Raw genomic sequence first — 16,172 nt, forward strand, 5'->3', positions numbered from 1 at the left:
GCCCGGTTTTTTTTGACACTTGTGTCGTAATGTTGCTAATACTCACATATGACTTGATAAAGCACGACTACGTCCCAGTTCGGCGCCGTATCGTTCAGCTCCTCACCAAACACGTATCGTCGCACAGTCGCGTAATGGTGGTAAAGGTCGCACATATGCTTGAAGCGCTTCTGTAAATCTTCATAACTGACGCCAAGTTCGAAGTCAGCTGAACCTTGGTAGTTTTGGCCTATGCGCTGTATTATTTTCATTTTCTGTTGCATGTCTGGAAATGTACACGAGCACAGAATAAATAATAGTACTAGGCACAGAAGATTCACTCTCTAACAAAACGTGTCTGTTACGATTAGGACAGATATGACCGCCAGGCAGTGTTGCCAACTCGGATTTTGAAAAAATGCTAGACTAATGTCCAGATTATGCCAAAATTATGCCAAAGTTATTTGAATTATGCTAAAACACATACATTTTTCAAATTTGCCGCCTTTTTCTACTGACAAGATCTGCTTGACCAACTTTATATAGTCCGTCAACGTCGATCTGTCCACAAAATCAAAATACATATGATAATATGAACCACATAAGGCGATGGCGCATATTGCTGCTGCCAAGTTGGTGCAAACTTGGCTTAGACTAAATTATGCTAAAAAATATGCCAGATGCTAAATGGAAAATGTTGGTGCCAAAGCGAGTGAAAATATGCCAGATCTGGCATCATTTATGCCAAGTTGGCAACACTGCCGCCAGGTTTGCAAGCGCCACGCGCGGCCTACGGCTTAGCCACCAAAATTGGTGTGGGACGGATGTACTTGTAGCTACTTGTTGCGACGCGACGAAATCGCGGAGTGAGCCACGCCTGACACGAGGGCGTTTTCACATTATCCGATATCACAAGGAAACAGTAGGTGTTACATAAAAAATATACTTACTTACTTACTTAATGGCGCAACGACCCAAAATGAGTATTGGCCTTAGGGTTGCCAATCGTACTATATTATATAGTATTGTACTATATTTTGGCTCTCTGTACTATATACATTTGGAAAAATATATAGTATGCTAAAATACTATATTTCCGATTAAACATATATTACACTCATGTTTAGTATTTTATCGAAAAGTACTATATTTTTTTGAAATGTACTATATTTTTGATGCCTCATTCTAGAAAATACTATATTCCACCAAAAAAAAGTTGGCAACCCTAATTGGCCTCCGACACGAGTACACGCCAGTTGTCTCGATCCTGCGCCATCTCCCGCCAGTTATCGGCATGGAGACCGCGCAAACACATAAAAAATATAGATATATAAAGTTGGTCAAGCAGATCTTGTCAGTAGAAAAAGGCGGCAAATTTGAAAAATGTAGGCGCGAAGGGATATCGTCTCATAGAAAATTAGAATTTCGCGCCTTTTTCTACTGACAAGATTTGCTTGACCATCTTTATATATATATATTTTTAGTAGAGACTCCATCTTCGCATTCTCCAAAAGTTTATGATTATTGATTATGTAAATGACTCACCTTTAATGAAATCTGACGACATTTTAATGATCAAATCCGCGTCTTTTCGTGTTTTCTCTCTCCGAACTTCTCTAAAATCGTCGCTGATCGATGCTGTCGTTGTCTGGTTTAACACAAATATACATTATGGGTCCTCTTCCTATACACGATGGACCAACGCCGGCACTCCAAGGGACGCATTTATGCGTTAGAGCGAGCAAGTGATTTGCTGTCTCATTCTACCACATGGCTGCGTCCCTTGGAGTGGCCGGCGTTGGCCCATCGTGTAGAGGAGCCCTTAGAGATCAGCAAAACGCTTCACTGAGTCAAAGAGAATATAGTGTATAGAGGCGGATTGTCAAAGTAAATTATGTAGCCACTGTAAATTTACTGCCATCTTTCGACAGAAGATTAAAAATGTTAGAATGCTATTTGACTTTGATCCTTATTCTTTCACTGATATGTGTTAAATATTAATATTAACGCCATCTACTCGACTATAGGCCAAAGGTATGGTGCAATCTTTTCGAGCGATGGCGTCATATAACCTTCGGCCTACTCTCGAATAGATGGCGTTAAAAAAGTTGGCAGCGGATTTGATAGCCCACGCAGTGTAATAAGTGTTATTTAAACGTCATAATTTCATAGAAGTTTGACGTTTAAAATGACACTTGCACTGCGTGGGCTATCAAAATCGCTGCAGACTTTTTACGGTCTAACTCTATTTAACAAGTATTACATATCAGTAAAAGAATAATGATCGAAGTCAAATGTCGAAAGATGTCAGTAAATGTACTGTAGCTACATCTCAAGTAGCATGGAGGTATCGGCAGCATCAATATACCAGCCAATTTAGAACTTAGACTGATTAAGGGACGTATAAGAGTGTCAGAAAAGATTTAAGCTGTATAAAAGGTATTTTACAGACATTATACAGCTCAAGCTGTATAAAATCATTTTAAAGGATTATATAATTTACCATCACAGTAACTCTCTATTACAAATTCTCTTTGACTGAGTTGCAAAGATTGATTCAGGGCCAATGATCAATCGGATACACACAGCTATTGCGACCAAGATGGCGAAAGGGTCTCCCCAAATATATCGACGCGCATTCGGCAAAAGCCGATAGGAAAAAGCTTTATGTCCGCGCAATAAGAGCGAAAAAGTCGTCGTTTGGCTCGGCTCGCATCGGCCGGCGCCTGCCAACGCGTCGACGGCTTTTTCGCTCTTATTGCGCGGACATAAAGCTTTTTCCTATCGGCTTTTGCCGAATGCGCGTCGATATATTTGGGGAGACCCTCACGCGATACGATCCAGCCATGTTTTCTCGAAACCCTCCGAATTCTTCCGAACCGCTCCGAAACCTACTGCCGTATTCGAACTTCTAGATATTCACAAGAGACGATACGTACTAGATCCATTCTAGATACGTTTTAGTTTAGATATCAACTAGTTCTCATTTGCAACGCAATTCGGGCAAACAATGTCACGTATACGTTAGATAGAGTAAGATATCTATTAGATGTGAATTGGCCGGATCTCTAAGTCATATCCTGTGGAAATCGTTCAAGAGTATCTCCAGAATCGCGCAAATATCAAATTTGACAGGTTAGATCTTAAACATATCGTTATCGTATCTTGGTGATGTCTAAAAGAGATCTAATACATGTCTTATTCACAATCCGAATCGGGCCCTTATTCGTATCGTCTCATTCGCTCCTCGCTCGTCACGCTCGGCCAGCTCATTAGAATCATGAGTGGGAAAGAGCGAGGAACACCGAGACTGAGATATGTAGATGAGCAACTGAGCGAGTTAAATCATCAGTTTGTTTGAAGAGTGAGCGACTTCAATCTAAAGTTATTTTTAATACAGTTGCTCAAAAAGTGCTACTTTACGTAGCTGTTTAGCGTGCGGAAAGTTGGTTATCTCGAACTAGTGCTTTTTACTTTTCCAATTTTTTTAAATTTATACTTGTTCCAATTCACGACTACTTATTGATGAGTGTTAATATTAGTTTCCTTTAAACTTCGTAATCAGCATAAAAACCTATCGTTAATGTAAGAATACGAAAAATATTACATATTTCATATTTAATTACTTACCTCTTCATCATTATAACACGTTTATTTTTTAATATTCAATATTGAAAACTCCGTTCTTAATAAGTTGACTGAATGGAACGGAATAGCTGCCAAACGCCCATAGATGTAATATACTTAAAGACGACGTCTAACCGAGCTGTCACTGTTACCACTTTTGTTTAGTGTACGATTAACAATGTTTTTCTTATTTTTTCGCAACTGTATTAAAAAACGTCGTTCGATACACGTGCGGAAATGTCATTCTTCACTCGTCCCGAGTCTTGCCACTCGCCTGCGGCTCGTGGCAAGATATCTCGGTACTCGTGAAGTAATGACATACCTTCCGCACTAGCATCGAAATGTACTATTGTTTTACAAGGGGGCAAAGTTGTTGTTTAACCGCTCGTGCTAATATTGATATCCGAGTGAAACACAACATTTTTCACCACACCAACCCGAAGCAAATATTAAATGTAAAATATCAAACCAAATCAAATCCAAATGAATGTTATTAAATATTTAACAACATATAGCGGATGGCGCTGGAGCTAATATACGGCGTTGCCAACAACAAGAGATTTCCTTTGGCAGGATTGGTCCTTAGGACCCAGAGATGGATTCAAGAAGTGGAGCCACCGAGATTTTCAATCCTGCTAAAGGAAATCTCTTGTTCATGCAACGCCGTGGTTGACCTTTTTTTGCTCTGAGCAAACACAACTAATAAGAACAGCAAACATAAGAAAACAACTCAAAATTTGCACTTGATTACTTTGACTCACATGTGAATAAAATGCAACTTTGCTATCAGTTTTTGAAGTGCAAAGTAAGCCTTTCCGAGCTGGTGTGAAGCTATATTTCATTTAAATCACTCACTCTTGGTCAGAAATGAGGAGATCCGTAGACGAACTAAAGTCACCGACATAGCCCACCGGATTAGCAAGCTGAAGTGGCAATGGGCAGGCCACATTGCGCGCAGAGAAGATGGCCGATGGGGTCGAAAAGTGCTCGAGTGGAGACCACGGACTAGCAAACGCAGCGTAGGACGTCCACCCACAAGATTGACGGACGTCCTTGTTAAGGCCGCCGGAAGACGCTGGATGCGGATCGCTTCCAACCGGTACGAGTGGAGGTCCAAGGGGGAGGCCTATGTTCAGCAGTGGACGTCTTATGGCTGAGATGATGATGATGATGACTCACTCTTGAACGATACATGACCACATACATCATAGAGTAAATAAGTAATGAAAGAGTGGTAACTCCATACATCAGTTTTCTTGCCAAAACGCGAGTTATTTCGTAGTCGACATCTAGCGTCAAGTAGCGGAATTTATAACACGGTATAGGTAGGGGAGAGCGGGGTTAAACGTGCCGGAGGTAAGTTGATCCGATGGGAATAGGAACGCAAGTAAACCATGGACCGATTCGTATGATGTTTGTCACGAAAAGTCAGACCACTATGCGGTTGCTGGAGCCGTTTTCGTTGCTTCCATTATAGTAGAATAGTAGTTATGGAAAATAAATCAAAAACGAGGGCACAACGAACCATCACATCGGATAATCACATTTTTGCTTTGGATTTTTTTTACTATCTGTTGATAGTACACAACAAATTATCATATATTTCGACGAACTGCAAAATACTCTTTTAGCGTGTGTGAACTGAGATTTAAATATTTGACGGATAAGTTATAAATTTTAGCAACGGAACAACCCGCCCCATAGCGGGGTTAGTTGCTCCGTTCCGACCTACTCGTATCTCATAAAAAAAATCTGGTAAAAAAACTGTTTAACGATGCACAAAATAATATCGCTACTCAGAGACGCAAATAATCATTATTTAATATAGCGCAACCCACATACCTTATTCACACTGTTTTCATAGATCAAATTTGTATTTTATGAAAATCGGCACGTTTAACCCCGCTCTCCCCTACTCGACTGAAAAGCTCTCTATTATATTATATCACAATTGTATAAAATATAGGTTCTATAGCGAACTCGGCGCCGTCGACTGGACCACAGAATAAATTCAATTCAATATTTTTATTTCGAATAAAAAAAACCATATTCTTGTTAGTACAAGGCTCAACAACACTTATAAATCTATGTTAGTGATAAAAAGAACATAAAAACAAACAAAAATAATTATTTGCAACTAAGGGCGTCTAGCGTCCACATCTAGCATCTAGCGTCTTTCGAGCGTCGGCGTCTGTCGGCGTCTGGTCAGCGCTATGGAAAATGACGTCGCTGCGCAGTTGCGTCGACGCTGCGTCGACGTTGCGTCGAGCAGCGGCCATAGTATTGTAGACGCCGACGCTCGAAAGACGCCAGATGTGGGGGGGCCCTAAAAGCGGCGTGGTGCGGCGCCCGGCGGCGCGTGCAGCCGCACCCAGCGCGCGAACACAGGCGAGTCCCAGCGCTGCGCCAGCACGTTTAGAATACTGTTTGGGCTGTGGCCACAGAATAAATAATAGTACTAAGTACAGAAGACTCACTGTCTAACAAAACGCGTCTGTTACAATCAGCACAGATATGGCCGCTAGGTGGCGACAGCGCCACGCGCGGCTTATGGCAAACCCCAAAATTAGCGCCGAGCGGATGTTCTTTTAGCTACCTGTAGCAAAGCGACGAAATCGCGGAGTGAGACACGCCTGTACCGTTACCATCAGTTTGTCACTGACATAAACGCCGTCGAGAACGTAATTTACTTTCTATACATCTCGCTCGCACTCGCATATTAGTGCAAACGGGATGTATAGAAAGTAAATTACGTTCTCGACGGCGTTTATGTCAGTGACAAACTGATGGTAACCGGGCCAAATTCGACACGTACAACTGTCAGATTTCGCGTCCATGACAAATCAACAGGACCCCTATTCGACAAGCGACGTTTGACGTATCGTGTTGATCTCCCGTTGATGTGGGAAAAATCATAAGTTCTCGAATACGTACAATGTCAAAATTTGACATTAACAATCCACAGTTAGGGTGACAAGCAAACCAAACCGAACCACCCTTAGTTTAGAGTGGAGTTTTGGTTGTACCAAATGATATTATCCACCGTTGATGGAATCATAACTCAGAATGCGATAAAATCAACTGTTGATTTGACGTAGATGCGAAATCTGACAGTTGTACGTGTCGAATTTGGCCCCAGGGGGTGTATTCGAGAACGGACATTTGACGTATCATGAGGATATCCAGTTGATGCGGATAAATCATGACTTGTGGAATCGCGTACAATCACCACCTGTCAGTGAACTCTATCCACACTAGAGGTGGGGGTGTTGTACTGAAATAGTTTTTGGGACAGGTTTTTCCTAATGGACGACGTTTTGTTTGTAGAGTATTTAAAAGCACGGACTCTATTTTTCGAAATATAACAAATATGAAGTTGCCAACACCTCGTACCTCCATTCTTATTTTTACTTTAAGTAAAATATTTTTTTGTTAACAGACAGTCGTCTGGGTGTCTGTTGGATCAAAAAATAATGGAAATAATTTTTACATTGTTAATATGTCATTTGATTAATGGCCTTGGCTCAAAACGTCACGATACGTCAGATCAGACTAATGAAAAGTCGATATTTGCATAAATAACCCTTATTTGTAAGTCGCTTAAGTACGGTAAACACGTAAATTGCCTATTTGGGGTGGTACACGTAAAACTGGTATTTTCATAGAAACGTACTTTTGGTACGCATTTTGCCAACGTGTCCCAGCTCTAGTTAGGATCACAATGTATCGCAAGTTGTTACATTTGACAACTTGTGATCGTAACTGTCAATGAAACTAGACTTTTTTGTCGATGGGTATGGCTGCCATATTTGGATTTATGACATTCAAAAGGGGATCCTACGGCATAGAGTAAACTGCATGCTCATTTTTCTACAATACTTTGATTCTTCTACTGGACGCAAGATGGAGTTAGCAGTCAAATTTCGATCTTGGCGTTATAAAAGTAAACCGCAAGAACATGACATGCAGTTGCGTGGGTGTAGATCTATCATGAAACGAACATGTGACAATTGTCTATGATTAAAAAAATAATTGACAAATAATAATATAAAGCGATACAATACTACTTCAAAATGGCAAAAAGAAAACAGATTTATTATAAACATACTTACAAATCATATAGGTAAAAAGTATAATTTTTAAACCAATGGTCGTGGGTCCTAACCCCGGCTATTAACAATGACTTTGTTGTAACTATCTTAACCAATTGCTTTTCTGTGAAGTAAAATAATTATCATGAGGAAGATGGAGTAGCCACAATAAGGTATATATTTTTCCCCTCTGGGTTAGATGGCAGGGAGAGATAGTGGAGAAAGCGGCAAAATAAGCATTTATTGTGTTGTTAAAAGCCCTAAGCCATGAGCCAGGGTATGTGAGGTGCATGATTACTTGATTAGGGGCTAAACTCTGGAAAACCGGACCTTCGGCGACTAGCTGCCAACTTTCCCAACTCACTTTTACATCAGCTCCTTTGATTAATAAATTCAGGTAAAATTCGTAAGAACTAAGTGCCTGTGCCATTCTCTACATTGGACGCTATGCCTAATTAGTTGTTATTGATGTTGAATTTTCAGTGGCATATAAGACACCGGTCGTATAACGACTTAGAAATTTGGATGTTTTCAGTTTGAATAAATAGCAAACTGGAGAGTTTTTGATTAATTTAAAACTTATTATTTTAGGTATTTTGTGACGAAAGGTCTTCACAGACATCGACAGAAAATCGGGAAAGCCCGGCCAGATGCGTCAGACCACGCAAAATGGAGGATTCCATGCCTACTTGTCTTCTTCTACCATGTATAGGTATCCATAATAAAATTATGTCATTAAAATACCGTTTCTTCGCAGCACTACACTTCAGTCCTTTTATTAGAATATGTAAATAATTTTGTTCTGTGAAACTTATTTTGTGTTACGAGGCTTACGAGTTACTTTGACCTACTCGTATTTTGCCACCTTAATAATAGTAGCCTCGAATTGGTTGTTATTTGTGGCTTTCCATAAAATAATAAGGGTACGTCTTTATGCTTCAAATGCAATAAGGACGTTTTCATCTGAAATTCCAATAGAACTTGGAAATTCCAGAAGCCACATTTTTACAAGCTTTTATGTAGTTTCACTTTCACCTGCCCCGTTGTTTGTTTGTATCAATCAAATCTAAATACCCACTTCCCGGGTGTTCAATTAAGCTGAAAATTTGCATGCATAAGTAATCAAGTTTTCACAGATGTTTCGAATAAATATAGTTTTTTCAAAGGTTGTCTCCTTTCAATCATATTAGACAGAGACAATCATACAATCTTTGTCTTACACTTTACACTAGTACTAGCACCCAAAAGAAAAGGACGACTATAGATTTCCCGGTTCTTACTGACTGACAAATTGGTTTGACCAACTACTTATATAACATTGATGGATCAAGGCGGTTTGTTTACAGCCTGCCGCGAAACCCGAAAAGCGATATTTCTTTATCTGCCACTCTATCGCTCGGATATGCAAGAGTGATAGAGTGGCAGTTAACGAATTTGGAATTTCGTGTTTCACCGTAGGCCCTTTGTTTGTGGTAATTTTTCCCAAAAGACGAATAGAAGTACGCACGATAAACGCCAAAAAGTTGCTATTTAAATGCTTATCATATTAATTTAAATCGTCGTTGGTGCTTCTTGCTTGTGTGAGTTATATAGATGGTCAAGCAAATCTTTTCAGTTATAAAAGGCGCGAAATTCAAATTTTCTATGAGTCGATATCCCTTCGCGCGTACATTTTTCAAATTTGCCGCCTTTTTCTACTGACAAAATCTGCTTGATCAACTATAAATGTCACTGTACCTTCACCTGCGGACTCAACCTTCACGTTATATTTTTTTTTTTCAATGTTCACGCTGTCATAGTAACGAAAATAATAAACACGTCAATCGAAGTCAATAAATTTATATCCAAGAAAAAAATGCATATTATATAAAAACATTATGAAAAAGGAAAATATTATACAATGTTATGTAAAGAACTTTATTTTCATATGACCCAAGACTTAGTCGAAGATTTCAGAAACCAATATCCAGCAAGCACCGTCTGGCTCTCTGCTTGTAAGATATGGAAATACAATGCACGTACCTACATATAAATATGTGTAATCATGTGCCGAAGCATATTATTAAGAGGCAAGGGGATGTCCGGTTCTCCATACAAACGTAGTCGCAATTTTCCTCTCTGGATATTGATATTATGGAATATGGAATATCAAAAAACTGACAGTGCTCAATGCATTCTGCTACATTCTTCAAATTTAGATTTCAGCTTTCAGGTTTTGGCATTATTTTCTTCCATCAATCTCACGTTCTTCAGTGTTCATGTGTACAGATTTGTTCAGTTTCAGCACAGATTATAGTTACTTTATGGTTTCAGGAACGCATGAAAAACGAAAGTTTAAAAGATAATAAATTTACGATGGCTGTGGGAAAGCAACAATAATTTAAAGCATCGATATAAGATAATCATCTATAAACTGTTTTCGGCCATAGCGAATACGTTTACCGCTAAGAATGTCTCAAAGTAAAAAAAAGAAGTAAGTAAATATTAACTGACGTGTCTCACTCCGCGATTTCGTTGCTTTGCTACAGGTAGCTAAAAGTACGTCCGTTCGGCTCCAATTTTGGGGTTTGCCATAAGCCGCGCGTGGCGCTGTCGCCACCTAGCGGCCATATCTGTGCTGATCGTAACAGACGCGTTTTGTTAGAGAGTGAGTCTTCTGTACTTAGTACTATTATTTATTCTGTGATTAAGCTCATAAGTACACTAAGGTAGAATTGTCCGTCTATCCGTCCATATGCCACAGCAATTTTACTCAAAAACTATATTATAATGAAATTTGGAAAGTAGGTATTTTTAATTTTGTAAGCCACTACTTACTCGTAGGTTAGAATTTCAACCGGTTGGCGGTGGTGAACCGATTTGGATTTTTTTTTAAAGTATAGGTATCCCGTTTTTATCAAATCCCAGTTCTGATGATGGGTCCATCCGAACTCCTCGAATCTTATAAGTAGGCATACATATAGCGATTTTTGTGTTTTCATCAATAAAGCAAGTATTTACGTTCAAAAAAAGTGACATTTAGTGAAGTGGATCTACTCATAGGAGGTTTGTTTTTAGCGTTCCGTACGTCAAAAAGAAAAAAAACGGAGCCCTTATAGGATCACTCGTGCGTCTGTCTGTCCGTCTGTCACAGCCTATTTGCTCCAAAACTACTGGACCAATTAACACGTTCGCGGACGCTCAGTCACACCGTTTGGACACCTAAATTTTGTATGGAGATTTTGGGACTGTTATAGCATTCCTGTCACTGCAAATATATATTTTAGGTTTGTATATGACGCGTAATGCTATGCAAGGCGAATGCTATGCAATCCGCGTCAATATGAAGTATATTTTTTATACGCTATATGACAACAAATGCTCTACAATTCGGATGCATAAGCATGTCTGTCACATGACGTAGTCAAGATGTGATCTTATGTGACATCGCATGTTATAGCATTCATTCATCGTGGTCGATGAACTTGATGGCTGAGAATTCTGACTGCCTAGAGTAAAGATCTTTGCTCTAAAGACTCATTGCTGGCGTCTTCAAACATTTTTCTACTTCTGTTTTGTTCCCTCATTGCTTATCATTGTCATATTGTGTCCATCTCATACATGCCCCATCCCAAGCACGTTCGCCATTCATTCGACCTAAAATTATGTGATACTACACATCCTGCGTTGGAGACCGCATCATATGTCTGAAGAATCTAAAGGGCCCACTCATGGCATATTGCAGAGAGCCGAAAGGGCAATGTTGAGCTCTCTAAAATAGAGTGGTTTGTTTTTCTAGCTGTTCAAGGTATACGCAGCATTTTACGCCAACACCACTTCTCAAAAGCGTCAATCTCGTCCGCATTACACTTTTAGAGTTCCCTGTAAGGCACCGCCGCGTTAAGTTTTGGACGTAAAGCGTCCACCACTTTTCCTGTCAGGCGATGATTCACCCAACTTTATATTATTTTTCGAATGCATCTGCACCAAACATAAGGCGTGAAATATACAAGAATTATGCCACAATACTTGTCAGTAAGGTTCTTACCTTGTAAGAGGTGATGATCGAGCGCCAGCAGGCTTATAATTCACAATTATACCATCAAAACTATGACTAGTAACGTAATTACTTGAATGCTAGGTATACACATTCATGCCTCACTTTTTCACATTCACCGTTATCAAAATTTGATTGTAGCACAATAAACCACTAGTAAATATGTTCGTTTATTAAAACACATTGAAAAACTTAAAGAAATTGTAAGAAAAACATTAATTACGATTTTATAAAAATCCGTCAAAATCGCTATCGCGCACGAAAATCACCCAAATTTCATGTGTCTACTCCCAGACGCACCTGCCGGGCTACTAAGGGAGCTCCCATACAAAGACGAATGCTATAACAGGTGCGTCACAGAAAGGGGGGCCCAATTGGAGACGTCACAGGATAATTTTTAACTTCGATAAAACTATGTAATATGGCAGTATGCAAACTTTGATTCTGGTGACTGGTAGAGGAAAAGTTGGTGAATAATATTATACTGTGGTAAAGCGGATTGATAAGCATTTCAACGCAGAAATTTAAAACGAATAACGGATGCTATAGCATACGCGTCACCAGGAGTAGTGCAAAAACGGATGCTATGCAATCCGCGTCCGCGAACGTGTTAAGTTGAAATTTGGTACACATATGTAAATTAGTAGTAGTTTTTTTTTAATAATTTTAAAATACATTTATTCGAAGTTATTTAAGAAAATAGCCTAAAAGTTACTTTATCTCCGAAACTACTAAGTCTAAAATTTTGAAATACAAAAAATACACAAAATATAAATACATAAAATCTTCACTTGTAGATGACAGGAAAACCTATTAGAAATGTGCAGTCAAGCGTGAGTCGGACTTATGTACGGAACCCTAGAAACGCGAGTCCGACTCGCACTTGGCCGGTTTTTTTAAATTACGTGTAGGTATGTTAGTAAGTAGATTTTTTGGTACTATAAATAATATTAGTATATATATAGGTATACATACTTAACTTAATAGTTTTTCTTTCACCTATGTAAGTAATATGTAAAAGGGACCGAAATATGTAATAAGAGGTGTAAAGTAAATACGAGTATTACTATACGATATGTCCAAACAAAGATCGCTATGATCAGTACAAGTTATTTTTTTAGGTCCCGTACCTCAAAAGGAAAAAACGGGACCCTTTAAGGATCAATTCGTTATCCGTCCGTCTATCCGTCTGTCCGTCTGTCTGTCTATCCGTCCGTCTGTCTGTCTGTCAAGTCAAGGCCCTTTATCTCGGGAACGGGTGTAGGTATCGAGTTGAAGAGGAATAAAGTTAATACGATTATTACTTACTATAAAGTACTCGTATGTCTAAAGAAAGAACGCTATGATAAGCAGAAAGTAATTCTTTAGGTTTCCGTACTTCATAAGGAAAAAACAGGACACTTTTAGGATCACTTTATTGTCCGTCTGTCCGTCCGTCCGTCCGTCTGTCCGTCTATCCGTCTGTGCATCCGTCCGTCTGTCCATCTTTCTACCTATCTCTGTGAATGATCATTCCGTAAGAATTTATTCCTAACTCGTCTAATCTTACAGACATAATACATTTAAATTTGTTGTTGAATCATATGATGATCAAGCATTCAGATTAAATAAAATGAGTGATATTTAATGAAGTGGAACTGCTGATGAAGACCAGCTGGAACACCCTAACGACGCGTATTTCACGTTTGGCAATATGTCTTCTTCGTTATGTTTAATCTGCAAGTTATTTTTAAGCATCATTTTAGTCGAGACCTATTTCTGGTGATGGGTTCCAGAAAGAATAGACGAAACTTTTCAAATATTTTATATATAGGTACTTATAGTATATTTTTACATTTGCATTTAAACAGTGCTATTTGGTGAATGGAACTTTTTGATGAAGACCAGAAAGTAACTTCTCCATGACAAGTATTTAATAGGTGTTTCGGCTTAGGCTTTTAATTATTTATTATTTATACCCTCCCGGGCGGAAGAGAGGGAGGAAGAGAACTGACCACAGCGAGTATAGAATCACTCCACCTTATAAAACCAAGTCCCCCGCCGCGCTGTTTGTGTGTATGTATGTTCGCGATAGACCCAAAAACTACAGATCGGATTTTCATGCGGTTTTCATCTATCAACAGAGTGATTCTTGAGGAAGATTTAGGTGTATAATCTGTTAAGGTTTTGTGTAACCCGTGCGAAGCCGGGGCGGGTCGCGGGGTTGCATGGTACTAACCAATATGGCGTAGTGGTATCGTCTTGGGTCGTCCTATTCGTTTTTCGCCAAGTTCTTAAATTAGTCCTATTTTGCTTTCGTCACGCATTCTACATTGAAAGCCACCGACGATTGTGACGAATGTAGAATGGGTGACGAAAGCAGAATAGGACTAATTTAAGAACTTGACGAAAAACGAATGGGACAACCCAAGACGATACCGGCGTAGTTGGTGTTCATTATACGTAGGTTTAGGAACTTGTCGCTTTTTTTAAAATTTAATTTCCAAAATCTCGATCCTAGAAGAAAAATTGTGAGGACCAAACTTGTAGAGAATCAAATTTCCTACAATTTTTGTCCTCACGGTTTTACTGTAAAATCAAAAATGCCCGAGTTATTCAAGAAAAACCGTTTTTTGAATATACACAGAAGCCTGATTCAGTCTACTTTTTGAATTTATACTCCCTTGACCCCCCCGAGGGACCTACGAAAAAAAATCCAAGAACTGATTATTCACAGGTCAAAATCTATAATGACTGAACTAAGATACCTACAAAGCAGGTGTTATTGGCCCGTCTTTATACACCTGTATCCTGTATATAAGTTATACATACAACCTACGGAACATTTTATTTAATTAGATGGGTGATGGGAGGATATTTGACCTTACAAATGACTGTGCCCAAACATTTCCGAAACATATCGAACGTTTTAGTTGCAGTTTTCAGTAGTGTAAAATAATTGGTATATTTATCGTACCTCGTGTTATAAATGTAAATATAATATATTATTTTTTAGGTTCAATATACTGGCATTGGTTTCACCAAGAACGATGAGCGAGAAGCGATTAGAAATATAAAACTGGAAACGAGTTGGGGCGTCCGGCTGCGACCGAAGCGAGTTTTTGAATGCGAGTTTGACGTTTTAAACACCGTATTTAAGGTTAATAAGGTCTACAAGCTTCGAGAAGGAGGTCAACCGCCGAATCCAACTTGGTTGGGCAGCGTTCGGGAAACTACGTAATGTCTTTTCGTCCGACATACCTCAGTGCCTCAAGACGAAAGTCTTTAATCAATGTGTGTTACCAGTGATGACTTACGGCTCCGAAACGTGGTCTTTCACTATCGGCCCCATCTCAAAATTCAAAGTCGCTCAACGAGCTATGGAGAGGGCTATGCTCGGAGTTTCTCTGCGTGATCGAATCAGAAATGAGGAGATCCGTAGACGAACTAAAGTCACCGACATAGCCCACCGGATTAGCAGGCTGAAGTGGCAATGGGCAGGCCACATTGCGTGCAGAGAAGATGGCCGATGGAGTCGAAAAGTGCTCGAGTGGAGACCACGGACTAGCAAACGCAGCGTAGGACGTCCACCCACAAGATGGACGGACGACCTTGTTAAGGCCGCCGGAAGACGCTGGATGCGGATCGCTTCCAACCGGTACGAGTGGAGGTCCAAGGGGGAGGCCTATGTTCAGCAGTGGACGTCTTATGGCTGAGATGATGATGATGATGATGAAGGTCTACAAGCAAATATCAGCCTTCGTGAATTAAGTATTGTAACCTTAGTCACAGAATAGTAGTACAGTGGAACCTCGATAGCACGGATCTCAAGGGAAACGCCAAAACTTCGTGTTAACGAGGTTTTATCTTATAGAGTGCATCGACTTAGAGAGGTTCTTGTAGGTTTTTGTTAGTCTTAAAAACACATTAAAATTCGTATTAGGCAGGTGATTATACATAGACACGTAAAAATACAGTTTCTTTTTTTTTGAGTTACAGAGGTTCGTTAGTAATATCGATATAGATGTGGTAAAACAATACGACTATTTTTTCTAGTCGCATGGTCTCTCCGACCGCCAAGCGAACATCGCTTAGCGAGTACCTACCGCTAAGCGACTTTATCGTTGACAGCTTTTATCGCTGCGAGTAAAGAGTGCAAAGAGAGTCCTCGCCGGCAATGTGAACAGCCAGCGATCAACTATTAATATAGGTACCTATCTATTGTCTTTTACCGACACGGAATCTCTATCTTATCGCTTACACGCCCTTGGTGCTTGGACTAGTGCATATCCATACTTAATATTATAAAGGCGAAAGTGTGGCTGTCTGTTTGTCTGTCTTGTCTGTTACCTCTTCACGCTTAAGCCACTGAACCGATTTATTTGAAATAGGTATGGTATAGAGATTGGTATTATAGTCCCGAGGAAGGACATAGGATAGTTTTTATTCCAGAAATCATC

The 16,172-nt window shown here is 39.6% G+C and overlaps 1 long non-coding RNA gene across 2 annotated transcripts; it reads left to right on the top strand.

Annotated features, from left to right (window-relative positions):
• The first annotated feature begins 8,250 nt into the window (after positions 1–8,250).
• Positions 8,251–15,778, top strand: LOC134677610 (uncharacterized). Of its 2 annotated transcripts, none has more exons than XR_010100057.1 (3): positions 8,251–8,409; positions 10,011–10,170; positions 14,729–15,349. It is a non-coding gene; the product is annotated as an uncharacterized LOC134677610 (long non-coding RNA). The 2 variants fall into 2 exon arrangements; XR_010100056.1 differs by lacking the exon at positions 8,251–8,409 and adding an exon at positions 15,451–15,778 and having other exon boundaries at positions 9,619–10,170; positions 14,729–14,881.
• Positions 15,779–16,172: the final 394 nt, after the last annotated feature.

This window comes from Cydia fagiglandana, chromosome 26 (genome assembly GCF_963556715.1).
Source record: "Cydia fagiglandana chromosome 26, ilCydFagi1.1, whole genome shotgun sequence".
Taxonomy (NCBI): Eukaryota; Metazoa; Arthropoda; class Insecta; order Lepidoptera; family Tortricidae; genus Cydia; species Cydia fagiglandana.